The following is a 19,528-nucleotide window of genomic DNA, read 5'->3' as shown; positions in this document are numbered from 1 at the left end:
TTTTAAAAAAAAGAGTGTTAAATCTCTTCTTGGTGTTTTTCAACTCTTTCAAGTGAAAATCTGACCCAGTAACTGGAGCGAAACGTCAGAGAATGTTCATCACTACATGACTTTCTTCTCTCTCTCTCTCTCTCTCTCTTTCCCTTTCTCCTCTACTGTTCTTTCCCCTCCTCCTTCCCTCGCTGCTTAACTGGAAAAAGTGAAATGCGTACGCCTCTTCCAGCCAAATCTGAGTCAGGAATCTGTCAGCTGACCGCAAAACGTTTCAAACTGATTCCCCATCATTAGAGGCCTACAGCTCCTCTCAGAAATAAACGCTGGTAATGTGGAGCCCTGGACTCAAGCACACTTCATACAGTTTCCGATTATCCCTCACCCTCATTCTGGTGCTGAAATTGTAGGTTTCTTACAAATTTTACCTCAGAAATGCATCATAGTGTCTCTTTAAAGACAGATATAAAGGTAATTATAATTTATATAAACACTTTTCCCCTCATCCTAAATGTAGTTGATTAGCCAAGACATGTTTCTTACTATTTCTTCTTTTTCTCTCTTCATTTTTCCTAGTTTTGCTCTGGAGCTAGAAGGCTTGAAGCATAACCCTCACCAATTAGCATGGTGCTAACTGCATGTTTAAATCATCACACACTCTTCACAAACTCTGTGGAGCTACTTTGGAACTTCTGCTTTGGAGCTTCTAAGAGACTTGCTGATGTGGTCTTATATACAGAACAGAGCTGTGAGGTTAACATAGCCAATAATATAATGAAATCTTAACTAGCAACAACAGTTAGCCTGGTGCTAACTGTATGACATACTATAGCATGGAGCAGAGCTAATGCTACAGTTTATTTACCTGGATGCCAGTGCTGGGAATGGAGTTGTTCACTGTCCACTTAAATATTATGATAAAAAAATATTTAAATAAAAGCGTTGACCACAACTAGTTTGTCAATCATTAACTGATATAAATATGGTGAATCTAATGAAAACATGTCCCGCTTTTTATGTCCTAGGTATCACTGTAAGCATTATCTCGAGCTAGCATTGTTAGCATTGTCCCAGCTTAGCACTGTAAGCAATACCGGTTGATAATGAAGCATTATTCTGTGCATCCAGACAAAATGAAATAATTACATTTAGCAAGACCTTGAACTGATACAAATGGATAGATCGTATCGTATGCAATAATATCACCAACATTCTTAAATATTGTTATCGCAAAAATCGCAAAAAAGAGTTTTCTTCCGTTGTGAATATATGTAGTGTAATATTAGTATCATGAGATGTTGGGTCATTGACCTTGGTCACGATCTGGTGAAAATCTTAATTAGGGGTGAGCCATATGCAGGGGCGGATTTGGAAGTTCTGGGGCCCCAAGCAATGTTTTATTTTTTTTTTCCAGGGGCCCTGATCAAATGGATTCTTTTGTATAGCAAAATGCAGTATTGAATCTGACAACCTCACTGTCTCAGGTACCTCATCCTCGTCAGACGTTTCATTTCTTGCTGCTGCGAAAAAATTGGTGAGTTTTGTCACGCTTTTCAAGCTGGACTTCCTTTCCTTTTATTTTTTCTCTTTTGGGCTCCACTGGGATAAGACAGTTTCATGGTTGTGCCGAAGCTACCTCAGTCTACCTCGCCTAGCTTAACATGCATGTACAAAAAAGAAATAATGCGTTTCGTTTTACCAGTTTTTTTTTGCCAGCCTTTTGGCCCCTGATGCATTGGGCCCCAAGCAATTGCATGGTTTGCGTGGTGGTAAAACTCGCCCCTGGCCATATGATATCTTATGCAATATTATATCTTTTGCTTGGAATGCAATTTAAAATTACCATAATGCAGGTGCAGCAGTGACTGCGGTACGAAAGTAGGGAAAATATAGAAGTATATAGAGATTAGTATATAGTCTATACTAGGGGTGCAACGGTACAGTGTGGCCACGGTTCGGTTCGTATTGCGGTTCTTGGGCCACGGTATCGGTTCGGTTTCGATATACCAATATTAGAACTAAGATTTTCTGTCTGAACCCGACCCCACCACATTCGTGGACAGATTTTATCTGTCCAGTATCATTTATTTTACTATAATTCTGGATATATGGAGATATATGGATTGCATTATTATTATTAGTATCATGATATTCTGGATCATTGACTTCTGTTACAAATCTGATAAAATTCTTATATTTTTTTATATCTCACTTAGGGGTGTGCAGTATTATATTGTATGTAATAATAAAATATATATATATATATATATTTTATTTTTATTTTCTTGCAGTGTATAGTGTATTTTATTTATTTATTTATTTATTTTTTTGAGTGTTTGTCATATCACCAGAGCATCGTTATCGCGAAAATACCATGAAATATCGTGATATTATTTAAGAGCCATATCACCCACCCCTACTTTATAGTATCAGTTTTTAGTGTGCTATTGGGACGCAGCCTGTGTCTCTCATCTCATCTCTTCAACCTTCAGATACAGACAATTGTGTTTTAAAGCGAAAGAGTGGTCACATGACTCTGCACAAAGCAGAATTGTTTGAGTTCAAAGAGCTGTGTGTGTGTGTGTGTGTGTGTTTTATGTGTTTAGCATATGTGCTGTGATTGCAGGCTCAGCGTGGATGAAAGAGGCCAAAGCTTTTTTAGTTTATCATGTGGAGTCATCTCTCCCTCAGGGTCAAGAGAGAGAGAGAGAGAGAGAGAGAGAGAGAGAGAGAGAGAGAGAAAGAGAGACGGACAAAAGAGAAAGACTGTAAGAGTTTTAGAGACAGAGGGAGAGAGAGAGAAATTAGGAAAAAAGAAACAGAAAAGCAGGACGAAAGTAAGAGAATTAGAGAGCTAAAAAAGAAAAGAATGTGTGAGTGAGAAAAAGAGAGTTAGGGAAGGAGAAAGTGCCAGAGAGAGTCAGAGAGTATTGTGCAAAAGTCAAAGTATATTTGAGTTAAACTGTTTCTTGAGTCAACAATAGAATAAACACAATCAAATAAACAATAATTGTATGTACTGTGTGTAAGGTTTGGTACCCTGGATGGAATACCTAGTATTTTCAGTCTAGCTTCTGTTAGGGGTGGGAATTACAGGGCATCTCATTAAATTATATCACAATATGTTGCACACGATACTCGACACATCAAAAGACAAAGCTTTATGACACTTGTCTCTATGACATCTGTGTTACTGAAGAGGATTATTAACAGGACTTTATTCATGTATTTATTTGGTGTCAGTTTGATGGAATTTCAGTCTTAGGAAGTTTAGACTGCCTATATTTAAAATATATATCAATATACAGTATATCATACGATCAATCAGAATATCGAAATATTGTCCTACTCTTAGCTTCCATCCAATACCTTGTTTATCTAATCTCCCTTTTATTAAAGGAGAAATCTGATGTGAAATGGATTTGGGTTGTAGTAAAAAATCTGTGAACTTTTGTTAAACTTTTTGTTAGCCCATCTCCATTCACCCCAAGGATTCCACAATATAGCTCCCAGCAGGCTTAGAATGCTAGTGATGGGGGCATAGCATTTCTTATGCAAAGAAATCACTATTTTTACACCATTAGCAAGCTCAAGGTAGTTCAACACTTTACTGGTAGAATTCTGGAGCTCTTATATGAGAGCTTTAAAAGTGCCCAAATAGTTTATTAAAAACACTGTTTATATACACGGGTTGGACAGTGAATCTGAAACATCTGAAAATTTATTGTGGTGACGGACAGTTCTGGTGGAAACAGGAGAGTTGAGGTGCACATTGAATTCTGCCGTGATTTGATCAGCCGTGGTTTTATGTTTTTTGGATACAATCCGGGTTAGCACCCGAACATCCCTTTCAGACAGCTTCCTCTTACAGCGTCCACAGTTAATCCTGTTGGATGTGGTTGGTCCTTCTTGGTGGTATGCTGACATTACCCTGGATACCGTGGCTCTTGATGCATCACAAAGACTTGCTGTCTTGGTCACAGATGCTCCAGCAAGATGTGCACCAACAATTTGTCATCTTTTGAACTCTGGTATGTCACCCATAATATTGTGTGCATTGCAATATTTAGAGCAGAACTGTGCTCTTACCCTGCTAATTGAACCTTCACACTCTGCTCTTACTGGTGCAATGTGCAATTAATGAAGATTGAACACCAGGCTGCTCCAATTTAGCCATGAAACCTTCCGACCTAAAATGTTTTAGTTTCATTGTACAACCCCTGTAGGTAGTACCTTCAGATAGTTCTCTAGGCACCTCCATTTTTAATATGGTGTCAATATATTGTCTGACGAGCACAAATGAATAGGTAGGATAGAGGAACAGATTGCAAAATTCTGTAAAAATAAATGAATATAATAGAAATATTTTCAGCAACAGAGCGCCTGCATTGCCAAGATAGCAATGAACATCTCATGGTTTCCATTGCCAAGATAGCAATTTGCCAGAAATTTACCTGAACATACCTCACTTCTAGAACACCACGCCCAGATAGATAGATTTGTAAGCACCATTGCTATTTACACAACGAAGGCGCAGGGCACGATGAGCCAAAAAGTACAATCTTATTGAGATTCTTTATCTCTCTCTTTCTCTCTCCTCTGTATTAACATGCTGCTAAGTGCTAACGGCTAAAAAAGGGGACAGATAGCATCACTTAGTCCATCCCCAACCCCCCCAACCCACACACACACACACCCAAACACACACACTGTGGGTGGGCAAGGGAGAGAGAGAGAGAGGAAACGATGAGAAGAAAAGAATAAAACAGAAGCATAAATCTAAATGGTAGCCAACAGCAACAACATTTTTGCCAGTTTGAATTGGAAATGCTTAAAGCAGCTCTATCCCTCTCTCACTCTCTCTCTCTATCTAATCAAGGCCGTCCTGGTGTGCTTGCAGCTTTCATAACCTGCATTCTTAGCAAAGAGTGCGCTATAAAGCAATAAAAAGGGTTCCTTTATCGTCTATCAAAAGTGGAACCCATTATAGCATTGCACTATTTAGACACAGTGGGTTGGACAATGAAACTGAAACACCTGGTTTTAGACCACAATAATTGATTGTGGTGACGGACAGTTCTGGTGGAAACAGGAGAGTTGAGGTGAACATTGAATTCTGCGTGATTTGATCAGCCGTGGTTTTATGTTTTTTGGATACAATCCGGGTTAGCACCCGAACATCCCTTTCAGACAGCTTCCTCTTACAGCGTCCACAGTTAATCCTGTTGGATGTGGTTGGTCCTTCTTGGTGGTATGCTGACATTACCCTGGATACCGTGGCTCTTGATGCATCACAAAGACTTGCTGTCTTGACCACAGATGCTCCAGCAAGACGTGCACCAACAATTTGTCCTCTTTTAAACTCTGGTGTGTCACCCATAATGTTGTGTGCATTGCAATATTTAGAGTAAAACTGTGCTCTTACCCTGCTAATTGAACCTTCACACTCTGCTCTTACTGGTGCAATGTGCAATTAATGAAGATTAAACACCAGGCTGCTCCAATTTAACCATGAAATCTCCCACACTAAAATGACAGGTGTTTCAGTTCCATTGTCCAACCCCTGTAGATATGATTGGATTTTAGAGATTTTCCCTTTGTATTTAAGGAACCCAGTATCAAGAAATGTAAGGAAGGATCAGTACAGTGTATAAAATTACTAAAGCAACCAAATTTTCAAGCATTGGAGAGAGTTGTCTGGCCTACCTAGAAATCTACATGGGTTTCCTGATTGTATGACAAGTCATACTCTGCAAGTTGATTAGCAAATGTTTTGCACATATTAACAAAATATTCACTGGACTGAAAATACACACTCTGGAGTTGAAATCCCTGTGAAAGAAATATATACTTAATTGTACTTAAAACATATTAAGAAATGTCTAAGTATGCTGTGTATATACAGTGTATATATAACAGATTTATGTACTTACTTAAAATATATTAAAAGTACATTAATATTATGCTTTCATCAAATGATCAAATGTTTGAAAGTAAACTTTGATCATACTTTTTAAAAAGTATTTTTAATAAATAGATTACAATGAAGTACACTTTTAGTTTTATATAATTAATAAATATCCTTCTAAAACACTTATTTCCAAATATACTTCTGTACATTTTTAGCAAGTGTGTTAAAAACAGCTGTTACAGTACTTTACCTAAAGTACAATATATCATGTAACCTTTTAGAATGTAAATGAAGTTACTACATTGGTAAAATTATTTAATAATATATTTAGGCATCACATTGATATAACAGTTAACATGTATTTCAATGCTCTGTAATTATAATTAGAAAAAATATACATATAGGCAAATGATAGGACACCTGGATGTGTTAAACACATTTAAATGTCAAATGAAAAAATAAACATGCAAAATAGTAGTACAGTATAATAAATATATTTCTATACCCAACTAAGTACTCTAGAAGTGTGCTACTCACAAAAGACAGAAACAAGAAGCATATGTGTAATCTAATGTAAATATATTTACCATCAATTCTTAGTACATTTCTAATACACCCGGTATATATGGGTGATACAGTTGTAATACTTTTTAATATATTAAATGTATTATAATTTTACTGTAAGCATATTTAAAATATGGGGTTACATACATGAAGTTTAAATGTTTAAATGTTACTTATATAAAGTATATTTAAAATAGTTCCATTTTAGTACAGTTAAGTACAATTAGCACAATTTAAGTAGAACTTTTGTACTATTTCATGCAATTATACAAATACTATTATACGTATTTATTTATACTTATAATTATACTACTTTTTTTTCGCTAGGGGTTACTACTGAGATAGTAAATAGCTATGGCCGCCATAGTTCAGCTTACTTTAGCTGGCTATCTCTAATACTATCTGCAATAATAACCCAGCTGTTCCCGAACCAATGCTGCACTCGAATGCGGAAATTAATTCAAAATTCAAAAACCATTCCTTACTATGCTAGTGGTGGTGATGAAATGCTGCCCAGTTGTGTTTAGCCAACCTTACTGAGGCTCAGTGATTACCTGTTGAGGTGAAAAATATCTAATTCACATGTTTCCACGGCTGCAGCACACTGTTTGAATGCTGTTGTGTTCTATACCTGGTAACCTAAGGTGTGGAAATGGCAATGGGGGAATGGCTGTGGGTAGGTTTGGAGGTTAAAACCCACGTACCATACCATTCAAATAAGAAAATACTGGCTGAAGTTTACTTACAAGAGCTGTCAGTGCTTACCACAGGTCCGTTAAGCATCCAAGCAAGCTTTTTCTTCTCATGTTTCTATTTAAAACCATTGCTTTTACTGAAAAAGAAACCTTGAAGACTGCTTTTTTACTTTATTAAGGGTGCTGGACAGTTCAGTGTTAAATAGTGACCTTTGCAGCAGGTCGTTCTCTAGAGATACATACGACCTGCCTCAAGGTTTTTTGAGCTGTATTCCAGTTCTTGTTCTTGTGCTCTGCAGTAAGTACCCATGACCCCATTTCACTACTGTTTTTACCAGCTTCAGCACCAGCACCTGCTTAGAAACTTCAGCTCACCCTTTCATCGTGTGTCAAGGCATACATTACAAAACTTTCAACTCAAAGAGCAAGAAGTTGAGGACAGAATGAAGACTTTTATCTATTTTAGGGTGTTCATATACTGTGGTATACAGGTGTTTGCTGTGATTAGGATGTTTTGCCCTAAAGTGTTCCATTTACCTTGAACGCCAGATACTGGAGATGGGAATGACCCCGGATCCTAGTTGACGACATTCCAGTTAACCATTCAGACATTGGAGGACTCAAGAGGGAACCGCCTCCATTGGTGCCCCATTGTTGAAAAAGCAACACTAAAGACCCATTTAAACTGGGTAAAAAGAGACAAAGAGCCCTATTTGCTGCCCTTCTTGTTGGAAAAAAATGATTAAGTGCCCGCTAGGGTGCCCCTTCTTGCAATAAATGATGATAATGTGCCCTCTAGATCAATACATTTTGAAGATATGCTCTGATTAGTTCCATACAGTTCTGTGAAAGGTATTTGTCCCCTACAGTTTCCTTATTTTTGTCCTTTTAGCTTGTTTGTCATACTTAATTTTTTCTTTTTTCAGATAAAAAAAAACATTTTAATAACCTAAGTATATAAAAAGCTGTTTTAAATGATAATTTCATTCATTAGGGGGAAATAGAATATGCAATCAACTGCAATCAAGCTTTGCGATAAATTGGCAATGCTTTTTTCCCATTTCTGTGGAGGAATTTTGCTCCACTCTTCTTTACAGAATTGTTTTAAGTCAGACATATTGGAGGATTTTCCAGCATGAACAGCCTGTTTAAGATCAGCCACTTTTTTTAGCCATTCAATTACACAGTAATTATATCAGACAGAAACATGCCCTGATCTCTTTTACTCCAGAAGACATAAGACTGCTCAAATATATAATCATTTAAAATGTAAAAGGAAGCAGAATTGTTATATTTTTTCCTGGAACTGATCATGTTTTAGTCAAAATTTTACCAAGCGCCTTTTTATTGCTTATTTTTGAATGTATAGACTTTAAATATATTCACACCTAAAATATATTTTCAAAAATGGTTAGACTATAGTGTTTGAGTTGAAAGCATAAGAATATTGATGATTATAGTTTATTACATAATTTATAAATTATTACTTTGATAAAATACATGGAGAAACAGCATCAGGTGGATTTATTTATCTTGATAATCAATAATCACACCTCTAGGATACATGTAGATACTAAAAACCTGACACTCAGAGCAGACTATACCTTTCAGTATTTTCAGTATCAGGACACACAGAGAAAACTATATACAAAAATATCAACTTTTTAGTCTAAATAAATAAAAATGATTAGCGCAAAATAACTACTTAGTAAAAATGTGCAGGTAAAATAAAAACTATATAAAGTAGTGCGCACACCATACCTAGCTTTAGTTAGAGTAAAGCAGCAGGTAGTTTCACACTTATTTTCTGTGGACACTTTTGAGTCTTTATTTACTGATATTATTTGGTTTGAAACATCATATAAATATGTTTGAAGCACTAGAGGTAAATAATATTGGTTGGGGAAAATGAGCAAATTGCACTTTTTTGATGTTGTGGTAAAAGTCCCTTTTTTCACCACTTTTTTACTCAGAGACCCGAGAGTGAATAGAGTAAATACAGCTGATTCTGTGTTTAGAGCAAATAGATAGTTATAATGGAAGAATAAAACAAGGAACTTTGAAGGAGATCTTATTTTTTAGATGTTTCCCAGTGGATTTCCTGCAGATGCTTTTTTATGCTATTTTAAGAAAGAGTAAGTTCCGCCCTTTCTAACCATATATGGTTTATGTTTATGTGTGAAGGGATTCCTGAGTAATTAAGCTGAGAACACAAGGTTCGATTTTGGACGTAAAATCCGTCAGTCGGGTTCTAAGGGTTAATCATGGGTGTGTTTTGGACGTAACATGCGGTAAACCAATCACCGTGTCATTGCCTTGCCATTCACTTTAGGAGCCATTGTGTGCTTTGACTTTGATGGATTGCTATTTCGGAGGCGCAGCTACCTGATTGTGTCCAACGCTTCTTAGCAAGAGAGACTGACCTACTGATTCAGGCTAATTCATTCTGTTTATTGTTGATGGCCGACACTAAGGGTTTGTGCACTGCTGAGTGTTTCTGTGTCAATGTCTAGGTTCTAATCAGACAGCAGCGCACCTGTGTTTTACGTTGCCAAGATAGCAATACACTGGAAATGTGCCTGAACACACTTCTCACAATTTCAAGATCACCACACGCATCAGCACAGATAGTCATAAGCACCGTTGCTATTTAATCGGTGTAGTTGAAAGGCGTAAAAATTGTCTGTTGCTGGGGTGTAAGACAGCAATGACCACTGCAATGCACCTTATACAAGGTCAGAGTCACGTGTGTGTAAAAGTGGTTGGGAGTTAAATATCTGAAAACAATCTTAATTTTTAAATTAATTCAATAAGCCCATTTAATGTCTAGTAGTTCTGTCAGTAATCCTGGAAAACATCTGAGCAATAATGTGATGCATGAATGACCTGCTTTTCCAGGTTATTTGGTCTCTCATACATAAACATAATTTAACTTTCCAGTAAAGGGATTTTGTTCTTAAGAGGGGGTTTCTTACACAGTTTTCCCCTATAGTGTATAGAATACAGAATATATAGTGTGCAAATTGACATAGTTTTTCCTCTAAGGTCTCAGAGGCTCTCTCTCTTTCTCTCTCTCGTTATTTCTGAGAGTGAATCTTTTCTCTCCTGTCAAAACCTCAGGGCATTGTGAGCACTCTGAGTGAACAGTGAATGAATCCTCAGTGTAGGTTTAGCCAGCGAGACACTGGGCACTGCCTGATACTGCACAGTGGACACACACACACACACACACAAAAATCCTAATTTAAATACACACACACATTTCACCGAAAATTTGCTTATGTAAACCTGCACTTGTTTGCAAGGTTGACGGACAGAAAGAACAAATGAACAGAGATGGAAGAGACTAAGAATAAGCGTTCTAAAAATGTGGGAACACCCTTGGAAAACCTTTGTATTTTTACCAGTGGTGTGCAGTAACCCTTCAGAGAAGGGGTGACAATAAATGCATGTAAATAATTACATAATTTTTAATCAGGAAATATATATTATAGCTATTGTAAGTGTAAGATTTTATTTTATAAATTAACTATAATAAAAAAAACAGCAACTAATTTAAATGCAAATACATGGTGGACAGTGCTAAGCTACTTAGGTGAAGCTGGAAGCTAAATAGCTCAAAATTGATAACTTTTTAGGTAAAATGTACCTAAACCAGTACTTATTTTTCAAGTCATATTTATGCAAAATGTGTCATTCATGCAAAAGTTTTACTTAAAAGTGCCCCAACACACTTAAACAAAATAAAGAGTAGAACTGTTGTATGAGTTGTATGCCCACAGAAACAAGTGCTTATATGTATTTCCTTTTAGAACATATTTTGGCAAATACAAATTAAATAATTGTACTTTATAAGCTTTACAAGCTTAGATATCCAATTTTTTTTTTAACAGTGCGGTTAACAGCAGCGGTAGCCATTGTTAGCAGCAGTGCTAGCCATCCTATTGACTCCCATCAGGAACCCTATGTGTTCCAGTAAGCCAGGGCGATATCAGCTTGATTTTCATCCTACATAGCTTGTTTTAACATGGTAAAAATGCAGACTACTGTCCGATATACTCACCTCTGAACAAACCCAGTACCTGGCTTAGTCTGAGAATAAACATTTTCCCCTTCCTTCATGCAGAATTCTTTCAGCTGTGTGATGCTGGAGCATTAATTTTTCTTAAGCACCCTTTCATATGATACAGTATTTATAGTGGATCTATGATGGAGAACTTGCCAATCCCTCCTGTAGCAAAGCAGTAGGTACAGTAGGTACTGTAATGTTCTTGTGCTAAAATGCTTTCCAAGCAAAAATCACTTGGGCCAATTCTTTGTCAAATAATAAAGTAATTTAATTTACTTTCTAAAAAGTTACATGATACATTGCACTTTAAGTGAAGTACAGTAAAATTTGTTTTTTTTAACACACTTTGCTAAAAATGTACAAAAAATGAGTTATTTTGGAAATGAGTATTTTAGATGTATAATGAATTACATTAAACTAAAAGTGTACTTCATAGTCGTCTATTTAAAATGTTTAAAATACACTATATTGTACTTTTTAAAAAGTATGATCAAGTAATGAAGTGTACTTTCAAACATTTGATGAAAGCATAATATTAATGTGCTTTTAATGTAATTTAATTAAGGACATAAAATCTGTTAATATATACACAGCATACTTACACATTTTTTAATATGTTTTAAGCACAAATAAGTATATATTCTCAGTATAAATATAAACAGCTGTTCTGTGAAGGCCTCAGTGGTTTGTGAGCCACACTGTCTGTGAGAAATGTTCTGATAACATTGTGAACCATTATTATTTCACACTTTTTAAATTTTTTTTATAGAACATTTATTTCTCTAATTTTTACATGCCAACCTATAAAAAACGTAGCGAAACGTTCTTACAATGTTCTCAGTTAGCTGAAAGACACCTTTCCTCCATCTCTCCTCCTTACACACACAGCTCGATGAATTTTTTACAACATCGACTACTGGTCCGACACTACCTGCGAGAATGTGATGAAGAAGAAAAAAGAGAGAGAAACTGTAAGACATGATAAAAGATGTGAAGGGGGAATAAAATGACAGGATCTGATTTCCCTTGACGCGTTAACAGATCAATGCCAGGTCGTGTGTGTGTGTGTGTGTGTTTGTGTGTGTGGGGGAGTGTGATAGATTTAGGCCACTTGTTGATGGAGAAGCAGTCTGACAGTGAACCCTCCCACTGTCAGGAAAACACAGCAAACTCCCATCTCTCTTTTTCGCTCTCTCTTTAAACAGAGATTTTATTATCAAAGGAAGCCACTGGTTTGGTTTTGTTTTGTGGAGACGGCAGTTCTGCACTGAAGCCGTCTGGGTTCCTGCTGATCTGCCCTTTTCAGACAGAATCAGGGACTATATGTCCAAAAATATCCAGACATCTGCTCACACAACCACTCAGCTCCACCCTCAAGGACACTAATATGGAGCTAGTATCTATCTACCCTATAGTCTTTTGGAATAGCTGGCTTTGCGTTAGATGCTGGAGCCAGGGCCATCTCTGGAGATTTATAAATGTATAAATAGGAGGCCTAATGGGGTTTTTACACCTGTAGTTGTGAAAGTTTCTCTGGTCTGAATCAGTTGATGAGTTTATTAGTGTTTATTTGGTGCGTTTCTCCCTCTGTTTGATTTGGTTTCACACAGGCATAAACATAAACGCACCTAAATGCGCACCAATAAACCATGCGAGCAGGCTGTGTCCTCTGATTGGTCCGAGCTGTCTGGCGTGGGAGTAAATATGTAAATATACAAAAATAAGTACATATAGCGAGAAGATTCTGTCTGTGTTCCAGCACGAATATCTGAGCTTTAACACTGAAAACGCTGAAATGCTGCGCTTTTTAAAGGACATGCAGCACAGGTGTAAACATAGTAAACCAAATCAGGCGGCTGTGAGCAGTGAAGGCAGCATAGTCTGCATGTGTAAACAGCATGGACACAGTGTTTATTCATAGCTGTGGTGATGAACGTTATCTGGCTAATATATCAGATTAAACTGCCCCAATCAGCAGTTTAGATCAATTAAACGGACTATATTTAATATCTGGGTCGGATCACGTTCTCACCAAAGCGACGTGGGCTTCGCTTTAGAGTTCGTTTGGGGCCGTTGGGGCTCCTCTAGCTGGTCTCAGTCCGGTTCTTTTGATCCGCACCCGAGTGTAATTACTGTTTTTTTTTACACCTGCTCAATCGAAACTGCACGAAAGTTACAAACAGACCAGAGTTCGTTTTAACCGGACCAAATAGTGCTGGTGTGAAAACGCCCTAAGAGATAAGAGGGGTACTTGCTGGGTAATGAACATGAACTAGTAAACAGTTACCAATTCACTGGAAGAGTAACCCCTAGTAAAAAAAGTAGATTAAACAGACGACACTAAGCATTATTATGCTATAGTGCACTAAAGTGTTCTTGCAGCCACATTATTAATAATCAGTATATTTAAAGAGTGCTAAAATGGAACAACTTTTTTTGTACTTATTATACTTTAATTAAAAATATAAAAACATGATAAAGTAGCTCACTGGCAGGCAGTGGTGTTATCCACTGCGCCACACACACCAAACACTATGTAACATAACAGTGCAGCCTTGCACCTGCACCTGCATTGTTAAATTACCTGCTCTTGCACCTTCACAGCGTAAACCAGCAGGTCAATGTACTCTTCTGAGAGGTGCAGAAATGCTACACCGTTTAAATAGCAATCTACTAAAGTCAGAGTAAGAGAATTAGCACATTAATTAAGAGAATTAGTACATGCAAGTCAAGACAAAAACACAACTTTACAGAGTTGAACACTGTTGTGATCTATACTTTTACTGGTTCTGTTCCTGAACCAGTCACTGACCTGTTTATTCACTTAGTGCCAGAACTAAAATTCAATAGTTTGGTCTATTAAATGGAGTTAAAAGCTGTAGCCTTAAAATCCTGAGGCGATCACGTACACACACACACACACACACACACACACACAAACACACACATTAAATGGGTCAGTGAGTGTGTGGAATGTGGAATAGTGAGTGTGTACTCTGACCTGCTCTCCAACTCCTTATCCTTCAGTAATGAAATTACGCCAACATTTCTCAGAGATGATAAATCAGGTTAATCTTTAGCACCTGAGCTTCTTCAGCTTCAGCTGGATAAAAAAAACACATAGAAAGAGAGAGAGAGAGAGAGATAGAGATAGATAGAATGAAAGAGAGAGAGAGAGAGAGAGAGAGAGAGCGAGAGAGAGAGTTTATTTAGGGTTATTTCAGTAATAAACACACCAAAACCACTCTACTATACTGACACATGGTTCTAATACAGAGATTATTATATAGATCCTATATCTTCAATATAATCTACACAAATATCCAGTCAATTACAACGGTAATTAATGTATAATTAACCCTAGTGAATTGTTTGTGTATGTGAACAGTTTAATTATATGTTCACTGATACATTGTTTTTTTTATTATTAATTAATTAATGCTTTGGCAACATTGTAATTTAATATGGTCATGCCAATAAAGCTTTGTTGAATTAAATTGAGAGATGGAGAGCGAGACAGAGGAGAGATAGACAGACAGAGAGAGAGAGATAAGAGATAGATGAGAGAGAAAGAGAGAGAGAGACAAAAAGAGAGAAGAGAGGTAGACCGAGAAGAGAGAGAAAAAAGAGAGAAGGCAGAGAGACAGTATGAGGATACAGTGAGAGGAAGAGAAAGAGAGAGAGAGAGGGACACTGAAAGAAAGAGGCAGAGACAGTAAGAAAGAGACATACAGTGAGATAGTAATAGAAGGATAGGCAGCGAAAGAGGCAGAGAGAAAGACGGAGACAAAGAGAGTGAGGGACAGTAAGAGAATGAGAGACAGTGAGGTAGTAAGAGAAGGATAGTGAAAAAGGCAGAGAGAGGGAAAGAGACAGGAAGAAGGAGAGATGGAAAGAAAAAGACATTGAGAGAAGAAGACAGAGAGACAGTAACAGAAGGAGAAACAGTGAGATAGAAAGAGAAGGATAGACAGTGAAACAGGCAGAGAGAGACAGACAGACAGACAGACAGACAGACAGACAGAAGGAGGCAGGGAGACAGTAAAAGAAGGATATACAGTGTGATAGTAAAAGAAGGATAGACGGAGAGAGACAGACTGGAAGTGGCAGAGAGATAGTAAGAGAATAATAGAGAGAGACAGAGAGAGAAAGAGGCACAGTGAGATAGTAAGAGAAGGAGAGACAGAGAGAGACAGAACAAGCGAGAAAAGGAGAGTGAGAGAGACAGTAAGAATAGGAGAAACTTTGAGATAGTAGGAGAGAGACAAAAAGAAGGAGAGACATTAAAAGAAGGAGAAATGGGGAGATAGTAAGAGAAGGAAAATGAATGAGAGAAAGACAGAGAGAATGAGGCAGGGAGACATTAAGAGAAAGTTAAATAGTAAGATAGTAAGAAAAGGAGAAGGAAAGAGATAGTAGGAGGGAGAGAGAAAGAAGGAGAGACAGACAATAAGAGCAGAAGAAATGGTGAGATAGTAAGAGAAGGAGAAGGAAAGATATAGTAGGAGAGAGAGAGAAAGATGGAGAGACAGAGAGACAATAAGAGAAAGAGAAATAGGAAGATAGTAAGAGAAGGAGAAGGAAAGAGATAGTAGGAGAGAGACAGAAAGAAAGAGAGACAGAGACATTAAGAGAAGGAGAAATGGTGAGATAGTAAGAGAAGGAGAAGGAGAGAGATAGAAGGAGAGAGATATTATGAGAGAGACAGAAAGAAGGAGAGACAGTAAGAGAAGGAGAAATGGTGAGATAGTAAGAGAAGAAAAGAGAGAGATAGTAGGAGAGAGACAGAAAGAAGGAGAGACAATAAGAGAAGGAGAGAGAGATAGTAGGAGAGAGACAGAAAGAAGGAGAAATGGGGAGATAGTAAGAGAAGAAAAGAGAGAGAGAAAGAACAAGAGAGTAAGAGGGGAAAAATAAGATATATTTCAGCAGCTGCCATTTATTTGCTTTTTTCTGAGTTTTATTAATTTAATACAGTACAAATGTGATTAATTATTAAAGCAGTTTCACACCACAGCTCTGCAGCAGATCACACATCACTCTGTCTCTTCTCTCAGCAAGCGAAACAGTACAGTTCATACACAGCTGTTCAAAAGTTATTCTTATTGTTATTCTTTAAAATTATATAAAATTATTGCATGTATGATTAAACGTTAAATGAAAAGAAGCTACACATTAAGTCATATTTTTCATGCGTTATTCATTATTTAAAATATATTTTTGGTCACTATCGTTTATAGTGGTTCAGCATTTTTTATATTGGATTCCTGAAACCCTTATTCTAGATGTAAGTTTAATTAGAACTTTATTTTGGATATGTTTATTTTATTTAAACTATATTCTGTGTATAACTGTGTATTACTTTTAAAATGTTTGTAATACAGTAAGAATACATTTTATCATTTGTAAAACTTCATTTGGCATATTAAAATTTTTGTTTATTACTTTTAATAAAGTTGAATTATGGGATATCATTACAGGGTTATTTTGTTGATTGTATTAGAACTACATTTTAAAAGTACATTTTACTAGGGCTATATTCTAGATGTTAAAGGAGAAATCCGATGTGAAATGGATTTGGTTTACAGTGAAACATGATGATGAGTAAGAACTTTTGTTGAATGTTCCACCTCCGTTAACCTCCAGCATTCTGAAATACAGAGCTTTTAGCAGATGCTTCCAACAGGCTTACAATGTTAGTGATAGGGGCATAGTTTTACCCAGGCAAAGAAATCACTATTTTTAGTGATTGAGATGGAATGACAGTATAAATAGAACATGTATAACGGTAGTGCAAATATGGTACATAGCTTAAGGCTGGTAAAGTGAATGAGTGTGTTAAGTTCTTAAAAGTCACAGTAGTGGGGAATTAAAGTAGTAGCAGTAATGCAGGTATTGGATGTAATAAACAAATATAAACCTATAAACTACATCAGCTTTTTCAGACATTTTTCTCATTTTAAGTATATTTAAGTTATAAGGGTATATCCAGTGTAAATATACAAAAATTACAAAATGGGTTATTTCCAAGAAAAGGACTCAAACGAGCGGGAAAATGCATAGGCATAGTAAATTGGGCCAAATTTTGCTCAGGTATGGACTTTTAATTTTTCACCAAAATATGTAAGCATGCGGAATGTCGTTTTGGTGTAAATTTTAACCATTCATGAAACCCTGTTTTTTTCAAAAACAATTAATCAAACGTGTGGGAAAATGCATGGGCATGGTAAATGTGACCAAATTTTGCTCAGATATGCAAGAAAATACACTTTTCATTTTTTGCCAAAATCGCCAAAATACGTAAGGTTGAGGTATGTCATTTTGGTGTAAATTTCAACCATTCATGAAACCTTGTTTTTTCCATAAATATTACTCAAACGTGTGGGAAAATACATGGGCATTGTAAATGTGACCAAATTATGCTCAGATATGCAAGACAATGCACTTTTAATTTTTTTGCCAAAATCGACAAAATCACCAAAATACGCAAGGATGTTGTTTTGGTATAAATTTTGACCATTCATGAAACCTTGTTTTTTCCACAAAAAATGTCTCAAACGAGTTGGAAAATGCATGGATATGGTAAATTGGACCAAATTTTGCTCAGATATGCGACAAAATGCACTTTTCTTTCTTTTTTTTTATATAACTAAAACTGTGCAATCAGATATATGTGGCATCAACCTCCTTTTTTTTTTACTTTTTGGCATAGTACAATTGAATTTGGCAGTTGTTCTTTGCAGTGTTTCAAATATTGTCTTAGAGTGTTTTTTTTTTTTTTTTTTTTTACACTTCCCCTGTAAAGTTTTCATTCTTCAGACAATACAGATCAAACCACATCTGAAGCTTTAAATGAGATTTTCCTCTTGGTACCATCATTTGCAGTGTGGTTTCTGGACTTCAGCATGAAAAGTGAATCAGTCTGCAGTCTCTTCTGCTGTCCAGGGAAACAGTCGGTCTCAGGCCATTGGCAGGTTTACGTCATTCAGAGTCAGGACTGTCTATTTGATCTGACACAGCAGAACCACGTCCAAACTCTTCCCAACGGAGCTGTAAATCTGAAAGACAGCATCCTTATTGATGTATCATTCTAATAGTGAGACTGTGTATGTGCTTTACATGTGTGTAGTGATGAACTAATCTGCAGTGGTACAGTATAGCAGTGTTAAAAATGTATCAGTGGTACAAAGCAAAGAGCACTTCCACATAAACATCATTTCAATGCCTAAGAGAAAGTGTGTGTGTGTGTGTGTGTTTGCGGTAATAATGTTTGGCCATATAAACATTAAAGCACGTCACCAAGTCAATACAGGCTTAAGGGTTATTTTAATGACTTTACACACACACACACACACACACACAGAGAGTGATAGAGGCTGCATCCAGTGTGTAGTAGCCACACTTAGAATGACCTTCGCTCTGGCTCTCAAACGACTGTAAGCCCTCCATGATATGTTTGGGTTTTTTCCGCTTTGTGTGGGTGTATCAATCAGTAGAACCACGCCACAAGAGCAGGAAGCCTCTCAAACACACACACACACAAGCAGACAAAAGCCAAAGTCGCCCACTGCTGACAGCCCTTCACGCAAACTTGACTCTCCAGAGAAACGCTGTTGATCCAGACGGAGACATCTCAAGGCCGGAGCGTCTGTTAGCATCTGTTAATACAACACACCTGCTATTCAGACCCACTCAAGGCCATACAAGCCTGTTAGACTCGAGGCAGGATGATAAAAAAGCAAAGTAACGAACCTGCAGGACGATCTCGCTGGTCAATCTCGCTTTTTTCTTTTTTTACGTATTTTTTTCTTTTCATTTTTTTTCTTTCCTAGTTTTGAAATGCTGTTTAAAGTGAATGGAAGGCCTCTTTCTGAGATTCATGTTAGAGCTCAATATTACAACCCACCCTCTCCACCAATCAGGATGCACCTTTTATCACAACCAGAGACTGTAAAAAAAGATGGACGCCGTGTCGCTATTCCTATTCATTCAGTGAAAATGAAGCCAAAATCTTCCGCCATGTTGGCGATCCTGAAACCCGAGTCTGTAGAGCGCAGTAGAGACCAGAGGAGGGAGAAAGACTGTGGAGAGACAGCCTACTCATTTAAATAACCCCGCCCCTGAGGGCTGTCTCCACAGAGCTCACACAGTCTATGGTCCCGCCCATACAGTCATTGGTCCCACCCCGGCTAGGTGTAACCCAGCCCTTTTACAATAACCACACCTTTTTTAACTGAGCTGAATAACGTTTTTAAAAAACGAATTCTGTGGAGATATAAAAATTGAACAATATAAGCA

At 37.0% G+C, this 19,528-nt stretch overlaps 1 protein-coding gene across 2 annotated transcripts in view; it reads left to right on the top strand.

Moving 5' to 3' along the window:
- The window catches only part of tnfaip8l3 (tumor necrosis factor, alpha-induced protein 8-like 3), a 94,126-nt gene that overhangs the window by 31,081 nt on the left and 43,517 nt on the right, over positions 1-19,528 (top strand). The window lies entirely within an intron of this gene.

Source organism: Astyanax mexicanus, chromosome 9 (genome assembly GCF_023375975.1).
Source record: "Astyanax mexicanus isolate ESR-SI-001 chromosome 9, AstMex3_surface, whole genome shotgun sequence".
Classification (NCBI taxonomy): Eukaryota; Metazoa; Chordata; class Actinopteri; order Characiformes; family Acestrorhamphidae; genus Astyanax; species Astyanax mexicanus.
Note: the sequence above shows the minus strand (reverse complement) of the source record. Positions and strands in the feature narration are given on the sequence as shown.